Here is a 16,404-nt window from a genome sequence, read left to right on the forward strand (position 1 = left end):
GAAAAATTGTTAAACGAGACTATTTTGTGCGTAGCTCTATCCTTGTTACTAAAAATTATTTTCGCGTAATCAAATAATTCGTAAAATTTAAATAAAAAATTTAATAAAAATTAATAAAATTATTTTTATTAAATGTGTTCATCAAGATTCTAATTCTAATTTTGTGTAAGATTAGCAACATAAATGATCTTGAATATGTATATTTTTCGAAAATGTTATTTTTAGTCTTAGGTTGTATACAGTTAGTATACCCATTGTACAATCGGCGGGGGAGTGGTTCCTCCCTAAAATAAGTTGAAAATGTGGAATATATTTTTTTTTTATAGTCTTTCGTTTTTGAGATAATGTTGAAAATTTGTCGTACACGCGTACGATTGAATACGATTTGGCATTACCATAATACGCTGGCGCGTCTGTTTATTACTCATTGTTTCTACTTACACGCGATAACATCAATTTTTGAACTCGATTTTCTTGAAAACGAAGCTTCGTATAAAAGAATTGTACTCATAAAATTGCATTGTTATAGAATGTTAAGAAACTTCTGATCGTGTTCGAAGTCTTGGGAATCTTATTTTGGAAGTATTGAAAATTAAAAAATTTTTGATTATCTTGAAATCCTTGAGAATTAAAAATAAAAAATTGTGTATATACATATATGTGCATAGGAAAAAGTTACTTAAAATCATATTCCCTCTAATACATTTAAAAATCATCAAAATCTGTGCAAATGGAAAACTAAATAATTACTAAGCATTAATTGCACGTAACTTTACAATATAGAAACGACTAACAAAAGAAAAAATATATTAGCAATTACAACTTTCCATCTTTTTCGTATCAAACGTTAATGAATGCAATACAAAAGGATCGTATAAATATATAAGACATTGTTTCAAATCTTTTATCGAAATTTCCAAGAATCGTTATACATAAGAATCGTCGAATATATTAATAATTACAACTATCCAAAATTTCTTTCATATCAAACGTTAATGAGAGCAATAAACAAGGATCGTATAAATATATAAGACAATTGTCTCAAATCTTTTATTTTTCCAAGAATCGTAAGACTTTCGAGCCAATCAAGATTTTCAAGACTGCTCGAATAAGGATATTTCCGTATCAGCAAAAGTTCTTAATTTCGATCGAAACGATTTGTTTTCTCTTTCACCGTTCGTAACTTTACCCTGCTCGCGTTACATAGAACTTCCCACGTGTACGTTCGATAGCAGTTCGAGCGCAACCACCCCCGCAGCGTCGTCCCGTCACGAGCCATTTTACGTACTCGTCTATTTTTTTTTTTTCGCGTACCGACTCTTCGTCCTACATTGTCCGTCGATCTCCATCGCGGGGCAAGGTCCTCGTGGGCGCACAGGACATCTTTGCACGACGATTAAGTCCGCGAAGCTGAAGAAGGCTTAAGCGCGCAAATTCTCCCCCGAAGCGGCGAGGGCGCAGCCGCGGCTCTTATAGATTTTCCCCTTGGTACCTCAGTATGTGTAATACCGACAAAGTTCAGGGTGCTGTCGATGGGGCGGCGGGGGTGGTTTGCGTTCCACGCGCAGCGTACACGGGATGGGAAAGGAACTGCGCACGGCCAGAGGTGGTGAGACTAGGAGGACGAGAAGGAGGAGGAAGAGGAAGAGGAGGAAAAAGAGGTAGAGTAGGAGTAGGAGGAGGATATAGCGAGAGGACAGAAGCGACGGGCTAGGCCAACCGTCTACAACGTGAACTGCCGGATCGGGTCTGAATAATCTCGTGTATAGGTGGTGCCCGTCGTAAAGGATTAGGACATGTGACCAAGGGTGGGTGCATCATCGAGGTGCATCTTCGTGGTGCACTGCTACTCGAATTTCGCCGGAAAAAAATGTGGTACCGTTCTCCAATGCGTTTCTCGAATGGTAAGTCTTCCTTTTTCTTGAATTTTTGTCTGCTCGCGCTCGCGCGTGTGTGTGTATGTAAACTAGTAACGTTTCCAATATCGTATAGTATGGCACAGCTAATATTCGTATGGTACTTATAAATCATTTTCTAACACCTGTTATTACGCGTTGTACGTATTGAGGAATTAGCTTTCGGTCGGGATTTATCAGTTGATTTTGCAAAATTCATTGTCATATATGTTCGAAATTCCATTCGCGTTTTTGGTAAGATTGTAAGAATTTTATATGTTACTGATTTTTACATTGATTTTTATGAATCTAATAAATTTCTGTCGATATTTGATTTCTGGGCGCGGTTTTGGAAATCTCGTTTAAGTATAAGATTAACCAGAAATTATAGTTTTCTTATATTTAGCAATGTTATATGCAATTATCGAATATGTAGAATTTTGTAAAACAACATCGAATTTGAAATTGAGAGACAAGGGAACGTGATTACACATTTTCAATTAATTTAAAAATGCGACAAAGTGTTACGTTTTTCTTGGAATATTGTAATTGTATAGTGTTATATTCATTATCGTGCAAGTTTTCAAATTTAAAGGTTTCGCTCTACATATATCTGCACATGTCACTACTCGGTTCAAAGCTATTAAAACAGACTTTGCACGCTATCGTTGAATCGTGAGTTATCAGCATGAATTTGGAAGCAAATTATTATAATAAATATTCGAAAAGTTTCTATTATAATAAAGTTCGAAAGTTTGAAAGCGTTTGGGTATTTTAAAGTCACGTTACAAATATTTTATTACGATTAAAATTTTATATACCGTTATAATTTATATTATATTTTCCTCATCAATCACCATTTTCAAATGACTTCTAAATTTTGAGTATTGCAATAATTAATTTCTTAAAATATTCTGTACCTTATCTGTACAATTAAACTATGATTCTTATAGTTACTATAAGAAAAGTTTATTTTTATGCATGTTGTGTAAGTTTTATCTAAATAAGCATTTTATACAAAATATATAAGGTAATATCAGACACCTGCGTATATTTATATTACTATAACGTATCTTATAACGTAATATTGACATTTAAAAACTCGTTCGAAACAGTTCAAGTATTAATAATCAGCGAAATATTATTTAATATAATTTGTAGATTCTATTTCGAAATAATTGTTTTAATTGATTCGTGAACTTTACAATGGTTTCTAAAATTAGTACACTTTACTGTTTTTACAGAAATGCAATTATTTATTAATTTTGGTAATAATATATATATTTTCAAGAATGATTTTATTAATGTTTAAAGTGACGATGCACTCCTGCAGATGTTTTATTTTTTTGTTAATCTATTTGAACTTTACAATTTGTTCTATTTGAACAGTAGTATATTTCATAGTGCTGAAACATTTTGCTATTAAATCATTCATTCAATTACTTATCGATAACAAAATGAGGTGAAAGTACTGCAAAAAAATTTCGTACAAACAATCTTACAGAGAACTGTTTACACTATTGCTTCGAAGAGTGATAGGATCGTTTATCCTCCGGCGTCAACTCAAAGAGGGGCTATTTTAAGGGCGATTACAAACGATTGCTTGAATTATAGAAATAAAAAGTGTCATAGTCACGTTACTGTTCCATCGGATCTTGTATGAAATTTTATAGATAATTCCTACAGGCTTTTAACACGTGCAATTAAGATTCTAATCGCGATAGAGATAAGTTGAATCATAACTGTTTAATTCGATATTTGCGTGTGATGTTTCTTTAAACCATTCGCTATCGAGTTTTTTAACTCACAGCACACTGATTTAACGTATATTCTTAAGAATTCGAAGAAAATACACACCGTAAAGAAAAAGTTTCTACGATCGCATTCTTTCCAAACACCGATAGAAATTCGTCTAAATAATTCGAAATCGGATCTAATCGATCTCAACTTTGACTATAGGCGCAGTTTAGGTTATCGTGTATTTTAAAATAGTTCACATAAGTTAATTGTATTGTTAAAAAATGATTGGTTACTTTTGCCAAACGTAAAATGTTACAGCATGAACGTTATGATATTCGCGTATTTTGTATTGCTTTTACTTATTGGATGATTGTATGCGAAACATTAGGGTTGCTATTGAAAGTACGAGGGGATGAATTAGGAAGTAGGTGTGAAAGTTGATTCATACTGCTAAGTACCGCCGCTTTATAGTCCTGTCTCTGGCTATACATACTTTGAATATAAAATCCAATATCGTTAATATCGTATTACATACAAACTTAGTATCGAATCTATTATACACATTACGTGTACATTGTGGTGTGTGAATTATTAAAGAAAATGTTTTTGCACTTTGATTAGTTTTCTACATAAATGATGTTGCAGATCATTATTACTCGCTAAGAAATTATGGAGAAATGTTTTCCATGTAAATTGTTTTGCCAGTCAGTTATCATCAATTATTATCTTGAGTGTGCTTTTTATTTAAGCGACATTCTTTAGATGATATTTGATGTACTTTAACAGATTTGTTTTCGTTTCAATCACAGAAGTTTTTAAATCAAGATAAAATTTTAGTAAAACATTATTTAAAAAGAATTTTTAACACAAATCTTTCTATAATAAGCTTCACACCTCCATAAAATGTAACTATATTTAATTCAAAATATAATACTTAACAACAGTTATTTTATCTTTATAATAAATAACGTGTTTAGATCTCTGTACTTTTTATATTAAAAACAAACTCGTACGAGTATGAATGTTTATTTTTAATTTGTCGATGCATTTGTTTGTTCAGCAATTAGCGAGTATATTTATTTAAGAGATAAATATTATTTTTTTCTTTCTCTAAAACGATAGTAATATAAAAAAGTATTTTTTGCTTGTGAAACGAGTTAAACTTTCTTTCGATCAGGTTCGATGCGTTTTTATACCAAACGTTTCTTTTACTATTATTAATTTAAAGGAAAAGATTTGACCGAGTTACGCTGACGGTAAGGTTTCACGACTAATTTTCGCGATGTCTCTTTTGACACAAAAAGCTTTTTAAAACGTATAATGTATACGAGTGCGCATTATCTCGAAAGAAAACAGAGAATTCTGACAAGCTAGCTTTGCGAACTTACGAATGCCGTTTCACTTTGCACATTGTTACTTTACGTACATATACACAAGCTACTGGATTTCCATAGGCTTATTTAAAAAGAGGCGGATCACACTTTTGTACGTTACTGTATATACAAAGCCTATAGTTCTGCTTGTTGTTTCATTATTCGCGAAAAGTTTGAGCAAAAGTTAGAATAACTCTTTACAGTTATTATTTACAGTGTTACTTATTTCTATCGAACGTTTTCACGTTACTTGAACATCAAGTTTTCTCAACATTTCTTTTATCACGTTTCCTATTTTATTTATTTATAACGAAGCAATGAGATTTAAAAACACCGTATGCTGTAAAGTATTCTAATAAGAAGACAAATAATTATATTTTGACGTTACAGAAATGTTTCTGTTTTAATTAAATAAAATTTTCATAAAATCGTTACATGAATTGTTCGAAATATGTATTTATTATTCTTGTATTAATAATAATCATTCTATAAAATTCCCAGATATCGTTAAATGTAACATGTTTTTGTAATATTAACCAAATCTGTGCCGAGTGTTCGATAACTGGTGCATGATCGATTACTTGGACAGCTATTTTATTTCATTCGCATCCCAGTGAAGTTAGTGATATAGTTTTAATTAAATGCCCCATTTATTTTAATTTATTGTTAATTCCTATGTCATGTTTAATGTAATCTAATTCGTACTGCGATGTATACAGGGTGTTCGGCCACCCCTGGGAAAAATTTGAATGGGGGATTCTAGAGGCCAAAATAAGACGAAAATCAAGAATACCAATTTGTTGATGAAGGCTTCGTTAAACAGTTATTAACGTTTAAAGTTCCGACCGTACTGAATTTTTTTCCCGAAAATGCGCAAGATTTCGGGGATATGTCTATTCACCAAAAATGATTGTAATTGACCCCCGCAACCGAAAATAATTTTTTCAAAACGATTTGAAATTTTTTAATTTTGTCGAAAAATTTCACATCTTTTCGAATTTTTTTCTCGAAAATGGGTAAGATTTCGGGGGTATGTGTAATGACCAAAAATGATTATAATTGACACCCGCAATCGAAAATAAATTTTTCAGAATTAATTAAAAATTTTTTTTTTCGTCAAAAATTTAGGCACCTACCCCCTGTCGATTTTTCTTAAAAATTCGTTTTTCATTTTTAGTAATTTTGTTTGACGCCCTACAGAAAAGTTGTCTAATACTTCTTCGTAGGTATCCATGAGCTCTACTTCAGAAAAAAGTTTCATTGAAATATATTCACAATTGTAGAAGTTATGGCTGTTTGAAAATTGGACCATTTTTATGGGGTTTTTCTCATTTTGCGGGGTCAAGGACCAACTTTTCGAACATTTTTGCGATTTATACATATTCTCTATCAAAATATGCGTAGTTTGCTTTTTTAAACATTAAAATCGTCCAATCCGTTCAGAAGTTATGGTGTTTTAAAGATTCGCATGAAAATTCGGGCAGACATTTCTGGCCAGAAATGATATTTTCGGTAAGGAATTTTTTTTCTCGAAACTGAGTAGGATTTCGGGGGTATGTCTGTTGACCAAAAATGCTTGCAATTGACCCCTGCAACTAAAAATAATTTTTCCAAGACGATTCGAAAGTCTGTTTTTTCACGCAAAACTTTCAGCACTTACTCGAATTTTGTTCTGGAAACTGAGTAGGATTTCGGGGGTATATATAATGACCAAAAATGATTGTAATTGACCCCCGCAACCGAAAATAATTTTTCCAGAACGATTTGAAATGTTTGAATTTAATTGTTAATAACTTTTTAACGAAGCCTCCATCAACAAATTGATATTCTTGATTTTCGTCTTATTTTGGTCTCTAGAATCTCCCATTAAAATTTTTCCCAGGGGTGGCCGGACACTCTGTACGTATTTCGTCATGGTAAACAATTTGCATTCACATTATACTCTATTTTTCATTTAGCAACGTCTCCATATCGGTTGTTTTCTTCTTAAATTACGGAAATAATAACTTAACAGGCTCGTTTAAATTGAATCAGCTCCATAAAAAGTTACAGAGCAGCCGGAAACAATTTTTATCACGCACGAGATGAAACATACAGTAATAAAAATATTACTTCGTGTATTTTTCATTTCATCTTTACGAGAATACCAATAAATTAACAAGGTTTGTACGACAAAAATGAGACGAAACACAATTGTAATTATTCTTATGACATAATAATTATATTGTTTTCTTTCTAAATAGCTTGATCTGTTATTATAATCAAGTGTTTGTAAATACTGAAAACAGTGGTGTTTTAAACAATAAACACAGAGCTTTTATAACGTTTTTATTCTTTATGTCCCTCACATTTTGCGTGCTCGAATACTAACGTATATGTTAATTTAAAAAATTGTTAAAATAATTGTTTCTTTCAGTTAGAAAAAATATTCAATTTCTTCATAGTATTTTTCTCTGATATTACCTACTTAATAACAATTGACTAGTATGATATCAGGTGATCTTGAAGGCTAAGAAATCAATTTAAGAAGTCAACAATACCTTTTGCGAGGCGTGACAGTGCTCCATTATACTGAAAACTTAATCGCCATCTGATAGTTAGAGCAGTGAATGGGATAGTTACGTACTTATAGCAGAAGCGTTATCGCCACAAGTTCCTAATGCAACAGAAATATCAATATATGTACTGCAGATTGCTATACCTTGTCATTGCGATAACTTGATATAAATTGAAAGTTAGAGGGTTGCAAAATCAACGGAAAACAGATAATACGACGCTGTTTGAAAATGCTATCAAAACTAATAGATTCACGTTTAAAATCGATTTTTTCGAAAATAAAGTTTCGTGTAAAAAAATTGTATTCTTTACTTTCGATTCACTTTTGCCTGGAAGATCGCTTTCTTTTCGATTGTTTAGTATTAGATAGTTTAAGAAATTCTGAAAAATAATGACATAGAAAAAAGATATTTTTTACATCGTATTGGCCTCTTGATACTATCCCAATTCTATGTGTACAATTGTTTGTATTATCACAATTGGAGGAGATATTTAGATCCTGTATTGTCTTGAAAACAAAATGGCAGATATCTGAAATTTTTCGATCGAATCTGCATTAAATAAAATACTAGATTTCCATTAAAAACTGCAACTGTTCAATGATTTACGATCACGCGTGTAGATGTTCACCGCGTCTAGTAAACTAATCGCCTTTTGGCGCCAATAGCATTACTGTAAGCGATTTTGTCGAGCTTCGATAAGTGGCAACAGCAGTTTAGGGTTACACGCGTGAACAAATGCTACAAGCGCTGCCTCGTTAACGCCATTTCTACCAAAGATACCTTATAAAAATTTTAGATCGAAATTATTTTCCAAGTTTAATAATTTCATTTCGATGACATGATATTAAAAACAATATAATGCGCATTAACGATCGAGCCGTTGAAAGTAGAAATGGTGTACACTTTTCGTAAATAAATGCTATAAATGAATTAATCGTAAAATTATAAATATGTGTATCTTAATATAAAGATAGTAATTTGCTAATGTTTTGGGTTGATTTCACCCCCTAAAAGTGAAGTGAACACTTGTACACAAAGTTTCATAATTTTTTAAATCTCGAAGTTCCAAAATCTCCCTTGTCAGTTTTGATTCCAGAGACTTCAGAAATATAGTGGAAGCTCGATAAAATGCAATCTCGATGTCTGCATGTGATTATTGTTTGTTATTTCATGTTAATAAATGGAAGAGAGAGCAATCGAAGTGTCGTGGTATTCGTTTGAGATGAAAATCGTTGATAAGTGATTGTATAAGAGATAAAGCATAAATAATTTTTGTAGGCAGTGAGGACGTATTAAGTAAGTGGTACTCGTTTTTATTGAATTAGATATCTCGATAATTGCATAAATCTCGTTGTTTCCGTTCTTTTGATACTCGTAGGAATTTCTAGATTTGTTTTACCGCATAATTGGCAAACTAATTCCGTATAACCTCGCTTAAATGCATTAATTCTTTTCACCGAAATTATCGCCTAATGGGACTTCTTTGTTCAGTTTTCCAATAAAAGTTTGTATTAGCGTGTTGGACACTGGGTTGTAGTATCGATTGTGTAGTTCTTTTCACAATTAGTTATTTAATCGTCGACTACAGAAAAGATTAAGCTCTCGATTAAAGACTGATAAAGATAATTGTAGTTATCGAGCTTCTAAGGCTCTTTAGAAGATTGTATGGTAAAGTAAGTTCGTTTTTTATTATTTGATTCATGGAAGAAAAGAAATGTATACAATTTAAAGTTGATATTTGTGTATACGAGTATTAATGACATCAGATTGTTTTCATGACGTTGATAAAAATTTAATTTGATACGAGGGCATATTTTCCATTATTTCGTACTATGGAAGTGAGTGAAGGGAACAGTAATTGGATCTTTTATCCTGACAGTACTTAAGTCAGCTGACAGTTATTGGACTGTCAGTAATTCGAACAAACATATTTCAAGGGTTACGGTAATAGCTCCCATAACATTGAATTTATAAATAAAAATAGATATTTTGAGAGTCGTGGTATTTTTTCCTGGATTGAAAACATCGAATGATAAGAAAATAAAATGGAAAATTTATGGTTTTGATAAGTAAATAAAAAGAAATGCAACGTTATCAGAGACGACAGTTGCGGCGACATTGGGTTTTTTACCCTACTGTTGAAGTAATATCTATGAAAGAGTGCAAACGTTTGCGTTAAATCATGATCGCGATGACAGAGTACTTTAGTCGTAAGGATCGATAAAGACCTGTGTACAAAATATTGCAGTCGAGTGATCACACTAATCTATTTCCACTATGCAGTTTGGCATGGTCGCACTCTCGCACTCTCTCTCTATCATTCTAGGGTAGACTCGGAATAGATTCTAGTTTCTAGAACCTCGATTGTATAGTAGAAATAAACCGCTACACTCAAAACACGTCCGCCTGCGAAAATAATACGGCACATGTCCACGACATAACACATGTAAGTAAAAAATTTCTTTCGTTTCGTGGATATCGTCGCTTTTCCCTCTGAATCAATTTGAAATCGAAGATCTCTTTCTTCTGCCTTCCTAGCGTTACCTTACAGTCGATATATTTAACGTAAAGTATTCAAAGATTTAGTTCAAATTATGTACTAATTTTTAATATTAAAATTAAGAACGATAAAATTTTTTAGTTTTAATTTTTTTAAAATGCGATTTTTTTCCAATATAAAACTCACCTAAATTCAATTTTTTAAATGTGTAGGTATTTCTACTATGCATGTAACTTTCATACAGGGTTTCTGTGAAATTTATGTAAAAATCTTGTAAAAAAATATGGAAAAAGAATAGAGAATATAGAATTTACAGAAAATATTGAATCAGTAGATATGTTAAAGTAAAACTCATCGGAATATAGAGGCGTGCCAATGTAAAATAGGTGAAACCTATTAGTTTCCTGTTACACGGTTTGCAATTTACACTCTTTGTCGTTGTTTCCGGGAATGCAGCAATCGGACAAAAATCAAGTGCCACTTTATTTAGGTTATCTTGATACGATTAAAATGCGTGCTTGGATTACGCTCTATTAATTATTGACGTAAGAACACTCACACAGTTTTAACGCGAACACACGTTACGCACACATTATATGCTGTTGCATTATGAAAATTATATTGTTTTAACGTAAAAGTTAATTTTCTTTTTGTTCTCACGAGTAAAAGAGTCTTTGCAATAGTATAATAATTTTATAAATTTTTTTTGACTTTCGTAATCTTCAATTAATAGTTATTATAATACAAAATTGATGCCATAAAATATAATTAGTCTTTTGACACCATAAAAATTTTGTACAAAATATTTTTCTTATCATCATTAATGGGAGAAATATTTAAGTGGCTACCCTCGTGCAGATCGACATGTATAGTGGCACGATAAGAATATGTAATTGGTTAAATAATACTCTTAAGCGATATCAGTTTCCGTAAAGATATCATGATCTCGTGATAGTCACTTTAACCAAGATAAGTCTATTTAATAGATATTTTAAAATGTATTTATATGTGTTATTAATTTACATTCATATAAAAGAAAACTAAATGTGATTTGACTAATTCACATATTTTGTTTAAATTGTACCTTTTGACAACTTCTCTGTTGATTTGTAATTCTTCTATAGATTCACAACGTCTATAAATATTTTTGTAACCAATTTAAACGTAGCAAAACGCAAAAGTAAAATGAATTCTTAGATACTGAAGATTTTAATAGGTATGTCTTATGAGTATTACAAATACTGATTGCTACGTCCACAGAGAATTCTTTACATGTATTCAAAGAGAAAAGAGATTTTTTTAACCTATCAAATAAAATGTCACTCGTTCATGAATATTCGTAAATCATACTGAACCAGAAATCAGAGTTTTACGTCATCGTATTGTAAACATATAACGATTCAAATAGATGTTACTTACGGAATGTACATAAACGTTCAGTGATTTTATAAATAACGAGTAAAATCAATCAATTTAGTAATTGTAAATTAATTTCCATTGCGAAGAAATTCTCATTGTTTTCTTTCCTTTACTACAATTTTGCATTTTAAGTTATATTTTGACTGCAGAAACAGTATTTATTTATTTATGTTTAGAGTTTTAGATTTACTAATTTTGTTACCATTGTAATATGACTGTGATCTACATTCAAAATTCTTTGTTCCCTAGATCTAGAACTTTCCTATGATAATGGAACTATTCCTACACATACGATGGATATACATCATGAAACTGATAATCTTTGTTTGATCAATTGACATCAAATTGCTTTCTACAGAGTTAGTAGTACGGTTCTTTAACAGCGGAAGTCGAGATAGCCACGCGTCAGGTAATTCAGTTCCAGTTTGTTTCCTACTTTTTTTTTCGCGGAGTATTCTTCTACGACAGTTATCGCAAACGTACGCACCTTTCGTAAAAATTCTAAACGATTTTCTTATTTCTTCCGATTCATACTTTTGGGCAAAGCAAATAATACAAGCTACGTTTCAAGATCATTAGAGATGGATAAAAATGCTACAATAAAAAATTAAATGATGGGTATTCTGGAGATAATTTAATGAATTTTAATAATCGACGTGTGTCCTCTAGTGCTGATATCTGTGATCCTTTTTCTTATATTTCTAATTATTTCTGTCGAGCATTGGTGTTTGTTTGTAAATGTTGTTTGAAAAACAAGTGTTTTAAATTCTTTAATGATTTGTTTTGTTATATTTTAAGCTCAGTTCATTGATTTATTTTAACATCTTTAACGTGTTTTTAAAACAACCTTAAATTTTTTTTTTGTGAACTTGGAAACGTAAATTTATACTAATTTTCACTTAACTTTTGCGTAATTTTTACACTAAAGACTACTATTTAGAATATATGTAACGTTTTCGTTTGTAATCTTCGTAATTACTACTGATAAGATGCCGATATATACGATATTGTGGCACTCATGACTATTAGTAATATTCAGGTGGCTTACGAACGAGCATTTTTCGTTGACATCGCGTTGTGCATTCGTTTACAAATAAAATAATTTCAACTAAACGTATTCTCGAATTAAAAATTGTGTTCTTACTATAACGCTAACAATATTTAGTAATTCATAATAAATAATAAGAAATTTAGTTGTCCTTTATATAAGAAATAGTGGATACATATGTGTGTGTGTGTGTGTGGATGTGTGGCTGGAGAGAGCGGAAACGTCCGAAGACGGTCGAGAATAGCCGAACAGAGAAAAATGATGAGCGGGAAAAACAGAAGAAGGCGGGAGAAATAAAAGAAGAACGGGAAGAAAGGAAAAGGGATCGTGCATGTGAGGAAAGAAAGATATAGTCGATCAGAATTTTTAATAAAGATATTAGGAAAGTGTTTGCGTTTTGTTGGTGCGCGTAACTTTATTGACCATCCTCGACAAGAATTACATTTAATAATTGTAAAATAAAATCTAATTAATGTTACAATAGTTATTCAGTCGTAGTAATTTATATTGTGTGTAGAAAGTACATACAGATAAAAGTGGGTGAAATTACTATTTCATGTTTTTGACCTATTAACGTGCGTAAAAAGTTATTATCGAGTGTTGATGGGCATTCCCTGTGAGTACTTTTTTATTTTACAAATACGTTCGAACGATTATTCGGCACGAGGTATTATAATGTTTTAGTTGGATATACACCGTGTTTTTAAGACCACTAAAGAGTAACTTGTACAACAGATTTATGTTAGAGTCGAGATTTAAATTTATTCTAATGAAACGATATACAGGGTGCTTGGACACCCCTGGGAAAAATTTTAATGGCAGACTCTAGAGGCCAAAATAAAACGAAAATCAAGAATACCAATTTGTTGATGAAGGCTTCGTTAAACAGTTATTAACGTTTAAAGTTCCGACCGTACTGAATTTTTTTCTCAAAAATGCGCAAGATTTCGGGGATATGTCTATTCATCAAAAATGATTATAATTGACCCCCGCAACCGAAAATAATTTTTTCAGAATTAATTAAAAATTTTTTTTTTCGTCAAAAATTTAGGCACCTACCCCCTGTCGATTTTTCTTAAAAATTCGTTTTTCATTTTTAGTAATTTTGTTTGACGCCCTACAGAAAAGTTGTCTAATACTTTTTCGTAGGTATCCATGAGCTCTACTTCAGAAAAAAGTTTCATTGAAATATATTCACTATTGTAGGAGTTATGGTCGTTTGAAAATTGGACCAGTTTTAGGGGGTTTATCTCACTTTATGGGGTCAAGGATCAACTTTTCGAATATTTTTGCAATTTCTACATATTCTTCATCTAAATACGCGTCGTTTGCCTTTTTAAACAGTAAAATCGTCCAATCCGTTCAGAAGTTATGACATTTTAAAGATTCGCATGAAATTTCAGAGAAGCATTTCTGGCCTCACATCAGATTGTCGGTAATGAATTTTTTTCTTGAAAGTGCGTAGGAATTCGGGAGTATGTCTATCCACCAAAAATGCTTATAATTTACCCCTGCAACTAAATATAATTTTTGTAGTATGATTTGGAATTTTTTAATTTCGTCTAAAAATTTTAGCACCTACTCGAATTTTTTTCTCGAAAGTGGATAGGATTTCGGGGGTATGTGTATCCACCGAAAATGGTTATAAATGACCCCTGCAACTAAATATAATTTTTTCAGAATGATTTGAAGTTTTTTAATTTAATTTTTTAATAACTTTTTAACGAAGCCTCAATCAACAAATTGATATTCTTGATTCTCGTCTTATTTTGTCCTATTCAAATTTTTCCCAGAAGTAATTTTACCTTCTTTGTTATAATAGTGATTACAAAGATATATTTAACGACGTCGTGGAAATCGTAGTTGTAAATTAATTTTAATCGATTGATTGTAGTTTGTTTGAATAATTTAGACAAAGTTTAAGAAAAAAATTCTCTATTGCCCTGAATTTTATAGGAATTAACGTAAATTTGATGCGACAATGTGACACGACTGACATATCGATCGCGTATTAACCGAACTTGAAGGGTTGTAATTTTCCTTTGTTATTCTTCTTCTTTTATTCTTATAAAATGCAACATGCCAACTAACGAACATAGTACTATTGAATGACTAAAGTTCTGCTGATTTTGAGTCACTGAAAGAACCTAAATATTTTCAGGAAAAGAAAAATTAACATTTTTTATATATTCTTTTCAGATTCGAAATTAAGAGAATTCCGGTAATGAAAATATTTTTAAAAAGTTCTCAATATTTTCAAGATCTATTTTACACGTTAATGCGAACAAGAAACATTACTTACGGATATCAATGTAGTATCTATTTTATTAAATCATTAAATAATATTATGTTACGTTAACAAAATAAAGAATCTTGTCATATGTATTTATGTGCTCCTATTTTTTAGTAATATACGTTTTATTACGCCAGGGACGTAAAACAATAATAATTAAAATGTTAAAATTATTATACTAATAAAGATGTCTGTTATACAGAATATTTTTAAAAACTAGCGTTTCTCGGTTCAAGGAAACGTGGTCGTTTAACGTTACATTTATTCTTTATTATCACATTTGTGGCACGGTTATTATTTCGTTGTTTCAAAGTGCAGCGTTGAAAGCGCAGATATAAAGCTAACAAGGCTAAGTTTAATAATCAACCTGGTCAATGAATATGCATTACTTGACACATTCGATGCACGACAGCAATTCTGTACAGTATTTCATACATTATAAATGCACGATGGGCTGAAGGAGAATTCTGATGGCACCCGCATCATAAATATTTACACGATACGTTGCAAGATTATTTTATAAAATCTGCCTGGTATTTCGAAATTGCCGGATCCATTTGGTTTCGCGTTGTCCATAAACTCGCGGATATTTATTAATTAATGATAAACACACACGTCAATAATTGGTCGGTGCATTGCTTAAATTGAATTTGATACGGGGTCACGCATCAATGAATAATAAATGAGCGTGTATTCATCAAAATGAATAATCAGCTTTTCCTGTTTTTATGCTCATTTCCTTATGCGCTGTAAAATGATTCTACAATATAATACATTTAAAAAATTCCGTATTATTACAAGAAGGGCAGCATATTTGGAGTACTAGTTTCTTTAAAATGAAGATTCTTCTTTGCACGCGGTTGGATCGAAGAGGAATAATTCATTACGAACTGCTGAAAGGAGTTTGTTTACATCAGAAATTGACAAACTACCGAATTAATTGGGAAGGTTGCACGTGATAACGGAGAATACATTTTAGACTAAGTTGTCGTCAATTACTCACGACTCAACCCAACAGAACGCAACAATCATGTCAAATAAATTTCATTTTTCGTTTAAAACATGTTCCTTTTAAATATTCGAAACGAACGTACCCTATTGCTTACAAATTTTTAAATAATGCTAATGTTATTAGGAACGTTATCGAGCTATTGAATATTCCTAGATACGGGAAACAGGCGTGACAGTCAATGTATCGACGTTTGAGGACGGCTACCTTGTCAAGTTTTCGATTTTTCTGATAACGTAGGGTATCCTGTGAGAAAAAGGGGCGATTCGAAGGGTCAGTGGGGACGTAAGGGTCCCCCACGCTAAAGGGCGTTGCTAATAAATTGTCTCTTAGCAATAGGGATGTTTTCATGAGGAAATGTGCGTCATTTCGTGTTTTCTAGAAGATGGTTTTGATCCGTAACTAATATGAGACACCGATCTTCACCTCAATATCGAATGACGTGTTTGGACCGTATGGACATGCCACCTCCTCCTGTCCCGACATTGCCGCACCCATGACCGTATGACGCAACAGTGCTAATCGATTCTTTACCTATTTTGCGGAAATTGGGTCATTTTTATCCAAAG

General features: G+C 31.8%; 1 protein-coding gene across 5 annotated transcripts in view; it reads left to right on the forward strand.

The window, feature by feature from the left end:
• The first annotated feature begins 1,714 nt into the window (after positions 1-1,714).
• Positions 1,715-16,404, forward strand: part of Fucta (glycoprotein 3-alpha-L-fucosyltransferase A) — a 428,362-nt gene continuing 413,672 nt past the window's right edge. For 3 of the 5 annotated variants that reach the window (XR_013080351.1, XM_076773565.1, XM_076773569.1), the window contains exon 1: positions 1,715-1,904. The gene's annotated coding sequence lies outside the window, so the exon portion shown is untranslated. Of the gene's footprint in view, positions 1,905-12,807; positions 12,867-13,019; positions 13,150-16,404 lie in introns of those variants that run through there. The other 2 variants (XM_076773568.1, XM_076773566.1) reach the window with 2 other exon arrangements.

This window comes from Colletes latitarsis, chromosome 9 (genome assembly GCF_051014445.1).
Source record: "Colletes latitarsis isolate SP2378_abdomen chromosome 9, iyColLati1, whole genome shotgun sequence".
Classification (NCBI taxonomy): Eukaryota; Metazoa; Arthropoda; class Insecta; order Hymenoptera; family Colletidae; genus Colletes; species Colletes latitarsis.